This window comes from Planococcus citri, chromosome 1 (assembly GCF_950023065.1).
Source record: "Planococcus citri chromosome 1, ihPlaCitr1.1, whole genome shotgun sequence".
In the NCBI taxonomy this organism is placed as follows: domain Eukaryota; kingdom Metazoa; phylum Arthropoda; class Insecta; order Hemiptera; family Pseudococcidae; genus Planococcus; species Planococcus citri.
Window position 1 is genome coordinate 73,196,619 of NC_088677.1, and position 15,857 is coordinate 73,212,475.

Below are 15,857 nucleotides of genomic sequence, written 5' to 3' on the forward strand. Positions count from 1 at the left end.
TCTGAAACCCTCATAACCAAAATTTCAATTGCTCAAGTTGATTTCACGATTTTTGACGAATTTATAGAAATTCAAAATTGACAAATTTCGATGATTTATTGCATTTTAAAAAGATGTACCTACAATGGTATATTTCTACAGTAAAAATTATGAAAATCAGTCCTGGGAGGAATTTCACATTCCTCGAACCAGATTTCAACACTTTTGGTCGTTCTAGAGCCTCCAAAACAATTTTAAATTTCTCCAAAATTAAAAATTTTTTCCAAAAAGCTTGAAAATTAATTTGTGTGACTAAAAATTAACCAAGTAAATGGAGTGTGTTTTTGATCAAGAAAACTGGAGAATGTCGGACAAAAAACACCCTCGATTTTTAGCTACTCAAATTACTCGTTATTTCCACACTTTTTATAAAAATGTGAAAATCCTGGAAAAATCGAAAACCGCGCTGAAGGCTTCAAGATAATCGGAGTAAGCGGTGAAATTCAATTTGATGAGGGAGTTTAAATCAATTTCAGAATTGATTTCCATAATTTATGTACATATTTTTACTGAATCGGGGGAACACCCACGTATTTTTTTTCTCAAGTGTAAATCTTCGAAATGATCAATTTTTAATTTTAAAAAATTCGGCAAAAATCGCAAGAATGATTTGGCTAGCTGAAATTTTAGTTATAAGGTCAGATGAGCTACTAAATTTCATCATGGGTAGCGAAACTGCATGCCACACTGCTGCCATGTCTATTTATAGGTAATATTTTGTAGGTATTTTATTGTAAGTTTGGAATGCTTGCAGGCATGTAATAAATTATTAGGGGGATCAGAAATCATCTCATCGCCGTCATAAAAATAAAAGCTTTTCTACTATCATTGTCATCTCGTCTCGAGAAATCAACGAATGAAAGTTCAGACGAGAAAGCCTCCCTGATGGTTGACAAAAAGTAAAAATGGCAAGCTTCATGACATTATTGTCGACTTATCGAGAGGACGAAAAATACCACGACTTTTCCCGTTTCTCAGGGTTTCCTGAGACTGGTATTTTTCTCGCATAATGACCCATTTATACACATTAAAAGTACCTAATATGAAACTTTCCCAGTGAGCTTATTCTCGAGCTGATGTCGCTGATGAAGTTTATAAGATAATATTTGCGATCTTTTCTGTTTACCCAGAGAGAGACACACACTCGTACGCCCTTATTGAATTTAATAGTGCAACTAAGCAGGTACTTGAGACACCTACTCATCTCCAATTAAGTAACACAACATTAAACATTCCACCAGTACCATTCACAATTACTAACACTCTCGGATGCATTACAAACGCCTCGAAATCTATCAAATCACCCATCTCGTGGAACCAGACTACACGGACGTGAATCGACAATCTGAATCCGCGAAAAGAGAAACACACTTACACATTGACATAAGATCATTATGACGCGATAATGGCTTATTAGCTCAACACATAATGTAGGTACTTATATCGTTCAATAAGGAAGATGGTCTTGTAAACTGGCTCACGACACGATATCTGGAGCTAATAATCGAGCCATCTATATGATAAAAATGTCGATGACATACAGATTAACTTAATGCATGGTTCATTTCACCTCTCAACTAATTACCAAGCTCTTCATATGCAAACATTCTGCGAGATTGAATCGATTATACACGTGCTGAAAGCTGGAGAAGGGAAATTACTCTAAATTGTTCTACCATATCGACGCCTTTTCCTGAATATAACGTCAATCAGAAAGATCACCGCGAATTTCTTATTTCTATCATCGATCGGCTAATTTATTATTGACAACGAGAGTGAAAAGACCGGGTCGAAAAGCTTCCTCGAGTCGTTGTTTTTAATGAAGATATATTTAAGATCTCGCCCAGCTTACGAACTCCTACCGCGAGACGCGAGTCAACGATTTTAAATATCATTTACATAATAGTAAAATATTTAAACCAGTTTAGATTAGAATTTTATTCAACTTGTGTGTCTACGTTTAGATAGGTACCAATAAGTAGGTACATATACGTTCATATATCATCATTGTGGATCGTAAATCGTCTAAAAATCACCGGTAGGTAGATAGGGTATTGTCTTGCAGCGTGTGATACAAAATAACCAACGGTGTGGTACCTACAGGTATCAAACTTATACATCATTTTCGAAACATTCGCTAAAACCTGAAGCTCATAATAAGAGTCTGACAGAGAAGCGAAGACCATAATATAAAACATAACAACACCGAAGGCAGCTCGATTAATTACTGCCGAATTACAAATTGACGTATATGTAAATGATGCATGCTCGTTTTATTCTTTCAACGAACCAGATACTCCTTCTGTGCAAGTGTGCGAGTATGTTTTTAGACCATTTGATAAATACATCAAAAAGAATTCTCGCCGGCTCTTCCGAATAGAAGTATTTTCCACAGGGAACCATCTCTAACCGATTTTTTAGGCTGCATTTGAGACAGCTTAGACTACTAGAAGTGCCAAAAGCACAAATAAGTCTAGCTGGAGTAAGTATCAATGTCCAGGGTGAATTATTTTGGCTTTGTATGTTTTCAAAGAGGAAATAGAAAGTGGCTAGGTACCTATTTTGATTAGCCGAGGAAGTTGAAGTCTTCCTATGTATCTTCTTATCTGTTTATAGTATATCACTTTGTATGATGTTGTTATTGCTACACTGCTGCAGTTGCCTGTTGTTGGGAGAATTATTCAAGATGAAATGTTGTTTTCAGATTTGAAATAGGTCGAAGTCGTATAGGTTGCAAGTAACTTATACATATATGCACAATTGCACATTATGTTGTTGCACTGGATTAGAAGCGCTGGTGTGTTTAAAAGTGCAACTGATCAAGTAGATATATGTATACACTCAATACAGAGTTGAGAGTACTTACACTATGCATTTATAACACATAAAAACAGAACAAGTAAGGGTGAAGTCGCCCAAAACCGATCACTTTTTGTAAAACCGCCACCAATCGAAGACTATTCCACTTCAAAACGTGGTAAATGGCTTAAAATGTAGATTGAACCTTCCCCTAACTCATATCAAAATTTTGGCCCAAATGAAGAATCCTTAATATGTTTTTTGATTTTTTTTCCGAAACAACTCAAAAACGTTTTTTCAAAATTTGGGTTCCTAATCCCGACCACCTCTAAAAGTTAGGTGCCCTAATCCCAACCACATTTGAAAGTGCAGCAACCAATAAAATACTATTTCACATGAAAATACAGTAAATGGCTTAAAAGATAGATTGAACCTTCCCCCAACTCATATTAAAATTTTGGGGTTGTAGAATAATTCTTTATGGCTTTTTGGAATTTTCTTCCGAGGCATCTCAAAAATGACTATTTGAATTTGGTACCCTAATCCCGACCACCCTGAATTTACATGATCTTATGGGTGGTCGGGATTAGGCGACCCATGCCATTTTACACTTTCATAAAAAAATTTTATACATACCTTTGATGGATTAGGAAAGCGGCTACATCATCAGAATCGTACTTTAATAATGATCACAACACATGTATAACACCATAAAAATATTTATAGCTAGTTAAAATTTTTCGACGATGAAAAATGACAAAAAACTTTTTTTTGACTATGGAATTTTTTCAACTTCAATTCATTTTGCGAGTTTTGGCTTTACAATGGCCGGGAATGTCTCAAATTATTCGTCTGTGATAGAGGAACATGTTTATATCACTTTCCAATAGGTAGCGCTAATAATAGACGAGATATAGAGGGTGGTCGGGATTAGGCACTGGGCGGAATAGGGGTCTTTTACCTTTTAGTACCAGCTACAAGTTTGAATAATTGATTTTCGATAGGCATCTCGTTTCAGTAAGTAATTTTTTTTAGCTAACAAACCATTTCATCAATACAACTACAATACAAATAACAAGTCGAAATCCAGGAAAAAAATACTACCTACATTCCAAAAAATTTGTAAAAATACGCGAGAGAGAGAAAAATAGATCTCTACTTTAGAAAACTTTGAATCACAAATATTTCCCCCTTTCACTAAACTAAAATGAATATCATGCCAACTTGCGATTAGTGAACTTTTACTCACACCAAAACGAAATTTAGAAAAAAAAATAGTGGGCAGGTAAATTCACTAAATTAAATATTTCTAGTAATTCATCAAACATTGTTGGAAATTTTGAAAAAAAAATACTTACCAGTGATTTACGAAAAATTGTGAGTAAATTACAAAGAATTACAGGTAATTTACCAAAAATTATACCAGCAGTTAACTTTACTACAAATATTGCAAACATTTTACCAAATTACAAAGTACATTACATACCTATCTGTAATTTACCAAACATTAGCATTTTTAAAAAATTGTCAAAAATTACTTACTATGTATAGGTAGACTTTTACTAATAGTTTCCAAAAATTGTCAAAACACATACCGGACCCACATGTAAGAAACGAAACAAGCGATTAGTCAAACGCTGATTGCAAGATAGTTTTTGCGTTTTTTTTTTTTTTTTTTTTTCATTCTTTTACTAATTAGTAAGTAATAGGGTGACGGTGATGCGACATTATCTATACCTATTGTCAAGATATCGATTGTTTCATACATAAAAAAACTAATGCAAATTTGAAATTGCAAATTTTTCTAGGACTTGAAGGAGTTTGGGAAATTATTGTCTGAACACAAATCGAAGAGGATAAAATTGCCTATCAATTGGTCCAATTTTCTTTTCAATTTCGTGCAGAAATGGCGAATTTCACATTCTTTTCATGAACAGATTTTTTTGCAAGCATGTTAATTTTAAATTGAAACTACGCAAAATTTTAAGGGAACACCGAACACAAGTGTAGTGTATGTAGTTTGAGAAACCAAAATGTTTAGACTTTTATCCTCTTTCAAAATGATAGTTTTTTTACCGAAACCGCTAGCGTTTACCGTTCAAAAGTTTTTAAAGCTCAAAGTTGTAAAAAGTAGTTACTATTTCGGTAAAAAAAAAAACCATTTGAATGAGAATAAAATTTTGAACATTTTAGTTTATTAAATTACACTACCTATGTGCTCCCTCATCAAAATTTTGGGTAGTTTCAATATAAAATTGGTTTATAAAAAAATCTATCCATGAAAAGAATGTGAAAATCCTCATTTCTGTATGAAATTGAAAAAAAAATTATAGGTAGTTTCTTCCTTTTCAATTTACGACTAGACACAAATTTCCCCAAATCTTCTCAGTTCCAAGAAAAATGGGCAGTTGAAAAAAAAAAATAAAAATCGATATTCAATATCCGCATTTACACCTACATTTCACATGTACCTACCAAAGTTGAAAACGAACCAATCATAAAGAGACTCGCGTCGCACATGTACAAAGAATCCAAAAATTTGATAAACACTGTTCGCTGATTGGTTATGAATTGAAAAACTTGATAAAAAAAAGTGTGAAAACAATAGTTTTTTCGCGTATAGGGCAAGAACTATAAAAACGCCAGAGACAGGCAAACACAGACGAACATGTAAACGCTAGGCAGGTGGGTCAGTGAGCTTGAGAGGCTGCATACAAAAGTCAATGACCTTAAGAGGTCAGACAGACAGTTTACTTTTAGAAGCCAGACAAGTGGGACAATGACTTTTAGAGACCAGACAAACTAATATACAACCTTGAAAAGCCAGATAAACAAGTCAATGACCTCAAGAAGCAAGCCAGATAGGTCAATGTCCCTGAAAAGGCCAGACAAGAAAATAGACGACCTTGAGTAGCAAGATCGACTCGACGGGACAAATTTGCCAAAATTTACCAATACCAATAGTTTAACCAAAAATTAACAGTAAATAAATTTATAAACATGACCAAGCGTTGATTTATTAAAAATTTCCAGTAAGTACTAGAAATTTACAAAAAATTACGCGGAATTTGCCAAGAAAAAATAGCATTCAAAATAAATCACCAGTTATTCACCAAAAAATTACTAGTAAGTAATTTTAAATTTACCAAAAATTACCAGAAATTTCAAATTTACAAAACAATTACTAGTAATTTTAAATTTATCAAAAATTACCAGTAATTTTAAATTTATCAAACATTACCAGTAATTGAGGAGTCGGCCTGCAAAGTGACCTAGCTGAAAAAAATTGATTTCGAGATAAATGAGAAAAACGTGTCCTAAGAAATTGAAGTAACATTTTTTCGAAATCTGTTTTCAGGAATCGAAAGGGTCAACCTTCACTCACCTAATCACCTTTTCGTTTCTGAAAAATATGTACACGGGTTCGCTACAGGGTGCAACAAAAAGCTACCTCAAAAATTCAATTTTTGTAGTTAGGTCACTTTGCAGGCCGACTCCTCAATTTTAAATTTACTAAAAATTACCAGTTATTTTAAATTTGCCATAAATTACTATAGGTAGTAATTTTCCGAAAATTACACTGACTTCTTGAAAATTTTCATTATCAGAAAACCAATAAACTTTGCATAAAAAAATTACCAGTAGGTAATTACTTGGTAGTATCCACTTCCAGTAATTTACCCAGAATCACTAGTTCACTCATCAGTAATTTCACAAAAATGTAAAAATATTTACCAAATATCAGCAAAAATGTACCTACACTGTACAAAAAGAATTATCAGTACCTAGGTACTTTTCAAGGCATTATCAGTGTTGGAAAAAAAACGTTTTTTTTTTAAAAAAGACAAAACAAACGGTTTTTTTTGTTTAAAACGTTTTTTTTGTTTTAAACAGGGTTTTAAACTGCTGGATCCTCATGTGTTTTAAACGTGTTTTAAACATGTTTAAAATGTGTTTTAAACACGTTTTTAACACAAATTTATTTTGTTTTGGATTCAGTTTTTCAAATATACGTTATCTAGTCATCAACTTTTAAGATGCGACGTCATAAAATAGTTATAAGGCTCAAGAAATATTAAAAAATTGAAATCAAAGCACAAAATTTGCCTTTGAAAAAAATTATAGGAAGAACTAAGAAATTTTAAAATTCTAAAAATTCAGTTCCTTCAATTTCACTACTTTTTCAGCGAGAAATTAAAAAAAAACGTGTTTTTTTTAGGAAATTGGAGTCGAAAAAAAAAACTTGTTTAAAACAAAAAAAAACATTTTAAACAAAATTTTGTTTTAAACACTGTCTGTTTTTTTCTCGACGTTTAAAACACTGTTTTAAACGTTTTAAACATACGGTACTGTTTTAAACTGACAACACTGGGCATTATGCCAGTCACCAAATTCACGAAAAATTATCTACCTAGTACATAAGTAAGTACTTCAATGTCTTACAAATTAAAAATTTACCGAAATTTTTTTCCAGTTCTTGGAAGTCGAGCTTGAGAACAAAGAGTCCATTTCAGTGTTACGCTGTCACTCAACAAGTCAGAAATTTGTCATATTTTTCCAGTAACCAAAAGATCCGTCCACAGTCCACATCATGTCCAAAACTCAACACAATTTTCTATCAAGTTCTTAAAAGTTGTATATGAAATATTGTAAAACCAGACGTAGGTGGGTACTCTATAAATTGGCACCCATTGGAAATTGATCAATGTGAGGAAGTCGTTTTTGAAAGGGACATATAATTCTAACCTGTGAGCCTCTTCTACGGACTGATTGTGTCAATTTTTGTTTTAAAATGATTCCTTATGAGTTATGATGATACGTGGATAATAAAGTCATGAAAGATCTCAATTCTAATGTGAGCCCAAAAAACTAAAATTTTGCAATTTTAAACAGTAATAACTTTAGAGTTTTTATTTCGAGGCATGAATGAAACTCGTTGAAGAGTCTTCGTGTAGCTGTCGTAACCACACCGTTGAAAAGTAACGTCGAAGCCAATATAATATTGGCAATCAGCGATTTGATGATTGCAAGAGAGTTTTTGCATTTGCTTTGTACTTATTGGTCGCTTTAATAAAATTTGATTTTTCACTCCTCAATAAAAAGATTCCGGATTATTATTACCTACCCCATGAAATTAAAAAATTACCTACGTATATTCAAAGAATATTATCATCCCTAAAAATTTCAAGAGGAAGAATGCAAATTTTTGCCTACTTTGTACCACTCATTTGCAGTTTAGGAATTTTAAACGATTACCTATCGCTTTTTCCTCGCCAAGTGACATTAATGTTCATTAAATGATTAAGTAATGACGAATTAGTGGGTTAAAATTTCATAACTGCAGGCAGCTAACAACTCGACTTTATCAGTGCATTCTCCCATTGTTCCTGATTTAAAGTTTCCTGCGAGTGGAGACGTTTTGTGAGAGGGTTTAGTAAGTAGGTGCATTGTACCTACAGTTCAAATAGGTGAAATTAAAATTGCTCGTTTGTGATATTACATCAAGAAAATATGTACAATGTACATGTAAGTAGGTACCAAGAGTAGATACTCGCGTAACACTGCACACGAAATACATATTTCTTTTCGTAAGGCTTTGTGCTCTTCATCATATCACTATCTACACCATAATACCTATCGTACTAATTAACGGGCAGAAAACAAAAAAAAACCGAAACAGATAAACGATTAATTACTCCATAAAATGTTGACGGTTAATTTCCGCCTTTATACGACCAACTCGAGCACGATTCGCACGAGCAACACGCGGGCGAGTGGCGTGAAAGAGGTAATAAATCGAGGCAGTGAAAAAAAAAAAGATAACTTTATAGGTATATTGAACGAATAATTTCGGTATAGGTATGGTACTTAAGAAATTGGCGATTTTGCATAAATATTCAACACGTGAGCCATACGCTCGTGTTGAATTTAAGCACGTGTGAAAGTAATCGAAAATTAATTACTCATATCGAACGGTCGACGACGTCTTCTTCGTCAAGGTAACCGAAATATACACGGAAGATGATGATGGTAAATACCTTATCGAATGTGCTCACGATGCTGGAACGCAAAAAAAAGTCTGCAGAGTTGGCAAATTCCTTCTTTAACATTGCGGAACTGATCGTATTACTCGTGTGCACTTGGCATTGATAGGTATTTTTCCAAGAGCTCTATAAGAATACCTAATACCTATTAAAAATATGCAAGATGCTTTCGCAGCTTGAAACAAAAAATAATAGGTAATATTACGTAATGAAAATATCATCTCGATTATGGCCATCGAACTCGGAGCACGTTAGTAAAAAAATATTACCGTGTCGTGTTTTCATCGTAATATAAATCATTTTACTATAAGCTCTCGAGGTGGAAAACACTGCTGAGACGGCGATCTCAAAATAAATATTATCTATGTCGATGACGACGAACGAGAGGCTTTGGTGTATTTCTCAAATGTTCGGCTTATTTGACACCCAACACGACGAAGGCGATGATACGCGACATGAGGTGTGAAAACTTATGACCAGTGACTTTCTCGATGACCTGTTTGTGACCAGTACACGATTCTAGGATATTGTACAAGTGTACAAAATTGACCCATATGTTTCGTGAAAATGATATAGATACGGATTGAGAAACCCACTAGGGAAGAAGTATTGCTCAGCGGGTAGTATCACGCTGATTCAAAGGTATCATATTTCCGGGCATCGCGAATCAAACGAAACGACCGCCTGTCACGAGTCGATCGACGCAAAAGTTGGAGACGAAAAGATGTGTACTTTATGGAAGTATGTACAAGCAAAATTACCCGCCCTTCGGGCGAGAAATAGAATTCAATACAAACGTTTTGAAGTAACTTGAAAAAATTGATAAGTTGACATTTTTTCATTTTTTTTGGCTATAACATAAAATTTACGATTTCACCCTAAGGCACCTCTCTGCTGGACGTATCACAAATTTGTATGGAAATTTTGAAAATCCAAAGTCTAATTGGATTTTTTTGGCTCGGGTCTGTTCGTCTTTTTGTTTTTTTTTTCAAAATCAAACCTTCTAAAAATCTATTGAAATTTCCACAAAATTTCACAAAATGAATTTTTTTTGGTTCGGACCTGTTCTTTTTTTTTTTTTTGTTTTTTTGTTCAAAATCAAACCTTATCTAATTTTGAATCATGAAAATTTCCACAAAATTTCATCAAATGGATTTTTGGGCTTGGGTCTGTTCGTTTTTTTGTTTTTTTTTTCAAAATCAAACCTTCTAAGAATCTACTATTTACTCAAATTCAAAAAAATTGATAAATAAACTTCTCACATTGAATTTTTTTTTACTTCTCGAATTACAAAATTCTGAGAGCATTTTCCCTCATTTTGTTTGGGTCTTTTTGCTGTTGTTTTTTAGACCTGAAATTTCTACAATAAATCACTTAAATTTTTAAATTTTCAAACCAAAAAATCAATTTTTTACCATAACAAAAACATTGTTCTTTCATTATTGAAATTAAAATTTTCAAATACCATCTTGCATCTTTTCTGCCATGTATAGTGGTGCACCTATACATAAGATGAGAGCAAGATTACCATTTTACCTACATCAAGGCCACTTAGTAATTTTTCATTTAAAATTCCCTGGATTCAAACTGATTTTTACACTGGACATGCAAAAAAATCAAACCATTCTGGATACATTTATCAAATTTATTGTATTTAAACTGATTTTATGCAAAGTGTAAAAATTTTAAGTTGACAATCAAAAAAAAATTTTAACCATTTTGAATATACTAATCAAATTTCCGGTTTTTAAATTGATTTTTATGCAAGTACTAAAAATTTCTAATTGTCTGAGTGAAAAATGAATTCCATTTTATATCATAACGAAAGAAAAACACGCAAAATTCCATCTCGTAGTTACTAAGAAATTATAAAAAATTGATAATTTTTGACATTTTTGCCATTTTTTTGCTACATTGTAAAATTTGTGATTTCACCCCAAGGTCCATTTCTCCTGGACGAATCCCAAATTTGGATGTCATTTTGGAAAATCTTTTTTTTCCAGTGGACCATATCTACCTTCCAACTTGAGTCTATGGTGAAAATTAGAAATTGTGCGATTCGAATCGCAGAAATAAATCGCGAATCAATTTTGGATCGGATTCAGAATCATACATAGACTCTGAATCGTGTTCAAAACAAAAGTGAATTGTTGTAGTTAAATCGCAGCATCGCAATTAAATTTTTTTCATCAATTTACCCATCTTTCCAATAAGTCATTTTTGAAATTTGTTTCCACAAAATTTAATCAAGTGGATTTAGAAAGCCAAAATTCAATCTGCAAACTAATTTCAATACCCTATGAAATCTAGTCAAGTGCTTCCAACTCGTTTTGAAGCTTCTACGTAGTTACTGTTTGGTCTTTCAAGTTTGACATACACGAAACTATAGGAGATGAAGCTATTGATTAGATAAATCTCCCTCACCAAATTTATTAAATCTTAGAAACGTTTTAATAAAGAGATTAATTTAGGTACTGAAAAAAAGTTTTTTTTTTACTTCTCGAAATACAAAATTTTGAGAGCTTTTGCCCTAAATTTGATTGGGTTGTCTTCTTGCTCATGTTTTTAAAACTGAAATTTCTACAAAAATCACTCAAATTTTGAAATTTTTAAGCCAAAAAAATCGAATTCTTCCCATAAAAAAAATTGTTCTCCAAATTATCAAAATGAAAATTTTCAAAAGATTTTGCCTTCGTTATTCCTGGCTCAATTTGTTTGATTATTATATTTTCATTTACAAAATGAATATGAAAATTTTTTATGTCACAATAGGCTATGAATATAACTTAATTAGCCACATAGATGTATGAAGTAGGTACCTATCAATTTTTAGTCTTGATAAAGGGATTAAATTGCCGACTTTTTGGAGCTTGAAGCACATTTTTGGCTCAGGCCTGTTTGTTTTGTTTTTGTTTTCAAAATCAAATTTTCTAAAAATCTATTACGTATTCAAATTCAAAAAAATAGATGAATAAACTTCTCAAGTTCTCGCATAGAAATTTTTTTTTTGCTTCTCGAATTACAAAATTCTGAGAGCTTTTGTCCTCACTTCGTTTGGGTCTTTTTTCTTTTGTTTTCTAAAACGGAAATTTCTACAATAAATCACTTAAATTTTGAAATTTTCAAGCCAAAAAAATCAAATTCCTCCCATAACGAAAACATTGTTATTTCAATTATCAAAATTAAAATTTTCAAATTCCATCTTGCATCTTTTCTGCCATATTTATTAAGTAGATGTACGTATTACTTATCAGGGTTGTAAGAAAACTATGCAAAATCAAAAAATCACTGAGATCCTATCAATTATTCTATTAATTGTTCTTTTTAAATGAACAAAGTTTACAGTAATTTACTATGAATAATATTGATAGTAATTTACTAAAAATTACCAGCGATTTTCAAAAAGTTATGTGTAATTTACCAAAATAAATACCAGTAACGGCAGTAACTCATCAGAAATCAGGAAATTACCAGTATAATTTACCATTAACAAAGACTGATTCACCAAAAATTACCAAATCACTAACCAAACGTTTCCTGAAAATCCGATAGACATTATTGAATAATTTGAAACCTCGCGCTGATTGCAAAAGAGTTTCAACTCTTTGCATATTGTTTCTCGGACGTAAATTTTTGTTCAAATTTTTTCTTTGACATTCTGCCGTGCATTTCAATCACTACTTCAATTTCACTCGTCAGATGTAAAAAGAGGGGGAATAGAAAGAGGGGAGGACACCCTTTCGCATAAAACGCTTTCAAAGATAAATTTTCTATTTGGAAAGCATTTGTGAATTCCAAAATCCAAATCAACCATTTCTAGCCAGTTTTTTGCTGTACCTATCTAGTTTGATCATACACAAAACAAATTCGTAGTTTTTTTAAAGCAAAAAAAAAGTTGAAAATTCTCATCTACTTACGAGTAAATATAGGTAGGTACCTACCTCCTACTACATATGAAGAGTCCAGGGAAAGAACCAGGTAAGTCACTTTTTTTCAAAAATGAGTTTAGGGTTGAATTAAATTCACACTGAGGAGTAGAAAAATGTAGTCCATTTACATTTTGAAAAAAATCGATTTTTCGTGGTTAAAATGGCCTTTAAAAAAAAGAGGAGAAGAGAAAAATGAGCCGAGACGAAATGTGAGGCGACAGGAAGAAAATTTCAACATCGTCAACTATTTAGAATACAAAATTTTTTCATTATGTCATCATAATAATCGATTTTCATCGAATTCAAGTTGTTGCGAAACACTGATTTTTCGATATTTTGCTTGATTTTTTCACGAAAACAGTGACTTTTCAAGTCGTGACTGGCTCATCTCTTCATTTTTTTCCTACAATGCCTCAAGTTGTGTTTGTGGGATGTTGTGTGATGTATTTCCAGTCATTACCTTGATGAAATTCAAATTCGCTACAAAATTGGAGCCTTCTGATACTTCAAAACGACGTAACTCAGAAGTTTGAAAAAGTGACTTACCTGGTTCTTTCCCTGGACTCTTCATATAAAGTAACAGGAGAAAAGTCAACTTAATGATGGTGTTGAAGTGGGGAGGGGAAGAGAGGAACGACTTTATCATGCCAACCGAATTTTCGATTTTCATTTCAAGATTTCTAATTCTTTAGTAAGTAAGGGAGATAATAGGTGTGCTTAAAGATTATAGAGGTGAATTAGAAGTTCGAGCAGGGTTGATTTGAAATCTACGAATGGTACACTTTTGTGACATGGTCGAGATTGTGGGTTAATCATAGAGCCTTTTGGAAATGTGGTGAAATTGTGAACATCAGTATTACCGCCTTTTTGAGGACCAAAAATTAGCTGAAAAAGTTCAAAAATGATATTTCTCTACGGCATACCTACACGATCAAAAATTTTTAAAAATTACCTCAAGTACAACTTTTTATGTTGATTGACATGGGTATCAAAAAATTGGGGTGACTTTTTCCCATTTTTTTAATTTTAAAAATTTCCAAGATTACCAAAAATTTCTATTTTTTTCTTTGAACGGTCAAAATTGCGCTATTAGCACATTTTTATTATCAATTTTACTCTATATTGTCAAAAAATTTGGTATTATAAGCATTTATGACTGTTGACTACCATTCATAGCTTTTTAGTTTTTGCATAATATTTTTAAAATGTTGAAGAAACATGAGAAGTCTACTTTTAACAACGTGTCGAGGGTTTCAGTAGAATTAAAGTGATTTCAGCAAATTTCCCTTTGAATGCGGAGTAAAATAAAATTGATGAAAATAAATCAATTCGTGCAATTTTGACCTTTTAAAAAGAAAAATAATTTGTATTTTCTGATAATCTTTAAAATTTTTAAAAAATCAAGGGTATAAGAAAATTTCACCCCTCATTTTTTTGATAAGTTATACTCACCTAATCAGCAAGAAAATTTGAAGGTATTTGGGGTAATTTTTTCAGAATTTCTGAGAGTGGACATGATAGAAAATTATAATTTTTCAACTTTTTCAGGTTGATGGGCTTTTCCACTCCATGAGGATCTCATAGCTTCAGGCGGATTCACCTGCCAGCGAGATGATGGCAAAATTTAGATCAAAACAGAATTTTGGGAACATGACATCAGAATCAGTGTTGGCGTACCGTAACGGAAACAGTAACGAAAAACGAAAATAACGAAATTTTTTTCCGTTACAGGTAACGGAACTGTAATGAAAACGTTATTTTGATCATATGATGTTGTGTAACGTAACGTAACGAAAAACGGAAAAATGTTTTTACCTTTTTTTGTTATTTTTTTAGTAACAAAAGAAACCCCTAAAGCTCTGATTTGTGAGTAATTTTAGCTGTACTGTAGCTGAAAAAATTTAGAGTCAAGTCAAAAAAAATGAATTTTCAGTGTTTTCACTTGAGTGCTGTGACGCTATATTTTTCGTTATATACTGGTATTTGAATTTTCTTGTTAGGTTTTTTCCGTTATTTTTGTCGTAATTTTTTCATTACAAATGCATTTTACATCAAAATATGTAGGTATACGTTGAAAAAACACATCTGTAACAAAAAAAATTGTAGGTAATGGAAATATGTAATGAAAATAAGGTAACGAAATTTAGCTGTTTGCTGATTGCTGATTGAAAGAGAGTTTTTGAATTCGCTGTTTGCCTTTTGGATGCTTCAACTGCTTTACTAATGCACAATATTTAATTGTGTAGATACTGTACTTGCTGCGTTCATTTTTTTTTTCAAAAAAGAACTCCTTTGTGCCATGATTAATAAAATAACCGCACACATCAACATCGATTTAAGAATTCATTCATTGATTCTTGATACCTAATTAATTATAAGTACCTACCTACCATAGAAAAATATCCGATTTATATGAAATTGAAAATTTATGGGTAGAAAAAAAGTATCAATATGAAGAGAATCAAGTACATAACTAAGGTCCGGTAAGACTGTTTTCTCGCTGACTAAAGCCATTTTTCCTTTAAAAAAATGGGATGTAAACAAATGATAAACACATGTGATAATAACGTTTTATCCGGTTTTCTGTACCGAAAATATCAAATCCAGCACAATTGATTCTCTTTTACTCGAGTATGATTAAGGTGGAAAACAGTACAGAAATGACATTATCACACGTCTTTATCATTTGTTTACATCTGATTTTTAAGGGAAAAAATACCTTAGTCAGGGAGTTTTCAACTTTAATTCAAATTTTCTACATTTCCCTACCTTGCTTTTGAGATAAGTACCTGAGAATAATGTTTTTATCCGCTTTCTGAACCTTTGAAAATTCTGAAGCAATACAATTTTGTAATATTCCGTCTATTATAGAATGTTACAGATGGGACACAGTTTTTTCCTTGTACTGAAAAATTGATGGTAATTGACTAAGGCCCCTTATCCATGAAACCTCTCGATTGAGAATTATTCAATTAAATTACTTTTCTCTTTTTGTCATTATTCTTTGAAAAATGTTACCAAAAAAAATGAAATTCTTTGCTTTCAT